The sequence below is a fragment of the Danaus plexippus genome, unplaced genomic scaffold (assembly GCF_018135715.1).
Source record: "Danaus plexippus unplaced genomic scaffold, MEX_DaPlex mxdp_48, whole genome shotgun sequence".
Classification (NCBI taxonomy): Eukaryota; Metazoa; Arthropoda; class Insecta; order Lepidoptera; family Nymphalidae; genus Danaus; species Danaus plexippus.
The window spans coordinates 50,001-55,000 of NW_026869868.1; the positions used below are offsets into that span (position 1 = coordinate 50,001).

General features: G+C 42.7%; 3 non-coding genes across 3 annotated transcripts in view; all 3 read right to left on the minus strand.

The window, feature by feature from the left end:
* Positions 1 to 79, minus strand: part of LOC133320697 (large subunit ribosomal RNA) — a 4,021-nt gene extending 3,942 nt beyond the window's left edge. The window contains exon 1 of the ribosomal RNA XR_009753898.1: positions 1 to 79. This exon is cut by the window's left edge and continues 3,942 nt beyond it. This is a non-coding gene — a ribosomal RNA (large subunit ribosomal RNA).
* A 1,528-nt stretch (positions 80 to 1,607) lies between these two features.
* Positions 1,608 to 1,764, minus strand: LOC133320705 (5.8S ribosomal RNA). Its single transcript, XR_009753906.1, has one exon. It is a non-coding gene; the product is annotated as a 5.8S ribosomal RNA (ribosomal RNA).
* Positions 1,765 to 3,025: 1,261 nt separating this feature from the next.
* LOC133320689 (small subunit ribosomal RNA) lies at positions 3,026 to 4,927 on the minus strand. Its single transcript, XR_009753890.1, has one exon. It is a non-coding gene; the product is annotated as a small subunit ribosomal RNA (ribosomal RNA).
* Between the last annotated feature and the right edge of the window lie 73 nt (positions 4,928 to 5,000).

Sequence of the window (5,000 nt, forward strand, 5' to 3'; positions counted from 1 at the left end):
GGAAATCCTAGTTAGTTTCTTTTCCTCCGCTTACTAATATGCTTAAATTCGGCGGGTGATCCTCCCTGATCTGAGGCCAACGATAAAAAAACGAGGCAGACGCGATATCCGTCAGCGCTACGACGCCACAAAACTAAAACACGAATCTTACATACATATAATATAATGTGCGATATGATCACACACACACACCGAGTACGTTTATACATACACACACACGCACACGCAGTGTGGTAGTCTGCACGATTCACGTACTCGTGTCTGCGCGAATTATACACACACAATATATGATTGTGATAGTGTTTCGGTTTCATAAACGGCGTCGATGCACTCTTCGGACGTCGTGTCCGCCTACTTTTTTTTTGCACACAACACATACATTGAATAACTATATATTTGAAACACTCAAATTCGATTTTCATCGTTTTATTACATATCACACATATATACGAAGGCGCGATATTGCGTTGTTTTCGTTCGATGTCCACGTCCACGATATATATATAATATTATTATAACACAGACCTTAACGACACAATAGAAACGCACAACGATCGGACACAGAAAACATAAAACGCTCATACATCGACAAAAAAAATATCTTGAAATCAGAGACGTAGATGTGTAAGTGCATAATAACGACGACGACGTAATCGCATACGAAAGAGCATCGGATACCTTCTCTTACCCTCTCACATCACCGTATCGCTTCACAATTATCATAATCATAAAGCAACGGATCAACGATGGGAGCAAGGATCACGCTCTCTGCAGCAAAACATCGCGCGTATCACACACACACAAACACATACAAAGATTCATATTTTTTTGTGCGGGTGTCGTGCGTTTCCGTCTTCACATATTATATATGCTCTCAGACGCTAGATGCGATCTCGTGTCACTTGTTTGATCGAGGCGTAACTAAGTATCGTTGGTGTATTATATAATATATACATACCATATACACAGACAACAACACTCACGCGACTTCGATGTGATATATTCACACAATGAAAAAAATGTTTCATAGTCTTCATATACGTGTGTGTATATATATATTTCTCATATAATATTTAAACGGACAAACGAACTTGCAAACAATCAATAATTCAATTTAAATCTCTCACTATGATGGGTCACAACAGCAACAACGACGACTACGACAACGACGACGACGACGACGACTACGACGAGTGCGACAACTCCGATTCGTATAATGACACATAATAAGATATCATAGTCTTTTCTGTGTACTACGAGAGGGAGGCGTTCGCGCTCACGCGCGTGCGGTACGACGTCGTGTTTGTGCGTGTGTCGTGTTCTCGTGCTGTTTGTGTCTCGTCAGAAAGAGAACAATAAAAAGAATAAAAAGATCATTAGCAGTCGTCGGAACCGTCATATGTTCGCACAGTCGACAACAACAAAACTACGATACACATAATTCGAACTGAACAAACACATACACACACACACTACGAACACACAACGACACTTCCGTGGCGTATATGTGCGAGTCTGTGCGCGATGGATGTAATTCTTTCTGTGTTCGCGTGCGTTATGAGGTGTCATACCGTGATGGAACAGTGTGGTGTATTATTTTATACAGCCGGCCCTCAGACAGGAGTGGTCCTGGATATTTCTCCACGGACCGCAATGTGCGTTCGAAATGTCGATGTTCAAATGTGTCCTGCAGTTCACACTATGACGCGCAGTTAACTGCGTTCTTCATCGACCCGCGAGCCAAGTGATCCACCGTTCAGGGTAGTGATTTTTATAAATATATCATGTGTACGGCGACGCTCACCATTTAAATTTTCTTTTTTTTTTAAAAAAAAAAAAAAAAACAAAGAGGGCAATCGTGCGCATATAGGGGGTGTTGCCATTTATATAACGCTGCAATACGCCTCATATTGCCTACGGACGCGATCAAATCTACTTATACATACATACATATTTCACATTGACATGTGATATGTTGATATATAATATAGAAAGACGCGAACGACATGACAAACGAAACGTATCACACCACGTTCTCTCCAAGTGGACTAACCGACCCACCGGATTTACCCGTGTGGTTAACGTACGGTAAACAACTAATCCACCGGACCGCATAAAAAACTCAGAGTGTCCCTAACGAATTAACGAAATGACAAGATAATGATAGTAGCGCTATATACCACAGCATGTTATCTTCAACGCCCAGATTATACGTTCACTCTAATCGCCCTTGATCCAACCAAGTAAACAGAACTCGGACTAGACTTATTAAGGTCTTGAGTAGTCGTCAAGAGACTCGCGGCGCGGATTCTTACCGGTCTATGTCAAATGAGATCTACCAGAGTTAAGAAACATAGGATGAATCAATGATATCTAGTATATCGCTTTCGAGTTACAACGTTATCTGGTTTTAACATATACGTATATATACATCAAGAGTATATAAATTGTATGCTCATACAGTGCATATGTGCGTATCGGATAAGGAAGGGACGCTAATGAATCCGTTTATCCGTCAAATCGTTTTAAATTTCGTATCTTTTCCTCCTCCTTCATCATAATATTATTTCGATCTCCTTGGAGATTTATTTATTTTTTAGATGTGGCCCCTTCACATCTTATATATACCTCTCTCTTTCATTTATTTATTTATTTATTTATTTATTTTTAACATCACAAACAACAACAACGACAACACGCTAGGCGTAATCGAGTGTATGTTTTTGTGTGTCTCTTTTTATTTTGATGTCCCGCCCCTGACATCTTTTATATTTTTATTCATTCAAAAACATCATAACACGCTTGTGTAGAGTTGTTTTTTTTTTGTTTAATATTTATTTATTTTCCTTTCATTTATATATATTTTGAGATATATTTAATTTCTATTGAGATGCCGCCCCTTTCATCTCTTTTTTTTTTTAATTTGCATCATATATTTTTATATATGTGTCTCTCTTTTTACTTGGATATATAATATTATCATAATCATCCTGATATCGCTTTGATATCGGATGTTATATAACGTTAATGATCCTTCCGCAGGTTCCCCTACGGAAACCTTGTTACGACTTTTACTTCCTCTAAATGATCAAGTTTGGTCAACTTCCCAGCAACGCCGACGGCCGTGAAGCCACCGCGTGTCGGTCCGAAGACCTCACTAAATCATTCAATCGGTAGTAGCGACGGGCGGTGTGTACAAAGGGCAGGGACGTAATCAACGCGAGCTTATGACTCGCGCTTACTAGGAATTCCTCGTTTATGGGGGATAATTGCAAACCCCAATCCCCAGCACGAAGGAGTTTCAACGGGTTGCCCGGGCCTCTAGGCCAGGGAGAACATGCTGATTCCTTCAGTGTAGCGCGCGTGCGGCCCAGGACATCTAAGGGCATCACAGACCTGTTATTGCTCAATCTCGTGCGGCTCGAAGCCGCCGGTCCCTCTAAGAAGAATTTTAATACGCCGTCAGTGAGTTGAACGACCGAAATCGCTCACACCTAAATGACGACGCCTATTTAGCAGGCTAGAGTCTCGTTCGTTACCGGAATTAACCAGACAAATCGCTCCACCAACTAAGAACGGCCATGCACCACCACCCACCGAATCAAGAAAGAGCTATTAATCTGTCAATCCTTCCGGTGTCCGGGCCTGGTGAGATTTCCCGTGTTGAGTCAAATTAAGCCGCAGGCTCCACTCCTGGTGGTGCCCTTCCGTCAATTCCTTTAAGTTTCAGCTTTGCAACCATACTCCCCCGGAGTCCAAAATCTTTGGTTTCCCGGAAGCTGCCCGCCGAGCCATTGTAATAACGTCGGCGGATCGCTAGATGACATATTTACGGTTAGAACTAGGGCGGTATCTAATCGCCTTCGAACCTCTAACTTTCGTTCTTGATTGATGAAAACACCTTTGGCAAATGCTTTCGCTGATGTTCGTCTTGCGACGATCCAAGAATTTCACCTCTAACGTCGCAATACGAATGCCCCCAGTTATCCCTATTAATCATTACCTCGGAGTTCTGAAAACCAACAAAATAGAACCGAGATCATATTCTATTATTCCATGCACGAAATATTCAAGCGGCGTTTTGAGCCCGCTTTGAGCACTCTAATTTGTTCAAAGTAAAATTGTCGGCCCATCTCGACACTCACTGAAGAGCACCGCGATAGGATTTTGATATTGAACCGGCGTTTTACCGCCGGCTCACCGACGATATGCTCCGCAGACGTGTCAGTATCACCGCGGATGCGGTGCACCGACAGCGCGGCGCACAAATGCAACTACGAGCTTTTTAACCGCAACAATTTTAGTATACGCTATTGGAGCTGGAATTACCGCGGCTGCTGGCACCAGACTTGCCCTCCAATTGTTCCTCGTTAAAATATTTAAAGTGTACTCATTCCGATTACGAGGCCTCGTAAGAGTCCCGTATCGTTATTTTTCGTCACTACCTCCCCGTGCCGGGAGTGGGTAATTTGCGCGCCTGCTGCCTTCCTTGGATGTGGTAGCCGTTTCTCAGGCTCCCTCTCCGGAATCGAACCCTGATTCCCCGTTACCCGTGACAACCATGGTAGTCGCAGAAACTACCATCGAAAGTTGATAAGGCAGACATTTGAAAGATGCGTCGCCGGTACTTGACCATGCGATCGGCAAAAGTTATCCAGATTCATCAAAATTAACGACTTCGGACGCGAGGCCCTCCGTCGATTGGTTTTGATCTAATAAAAGCACTCATCCCATCACTGGTCAGAGTTCTGATTGCATGTATTAGCTCTAGAATTACCACAGTTATCCAAGTAACTGAGTAAGATCTAAGGAACCAAAACTGATATATTGAGCCATTCGCGGTATCGCCTTAATACGGCTTGCACTGAGACATGCATGGCTTAATCTTTGAGACAAGCATATAACTACTGGCAGGATCAACCAGGGAGCTAGCTAATTTTAGTTAACTCTCAATCGAGAGCGCATCGTACGCGTTCGCTCTTATATTGTGGTATAGGAAG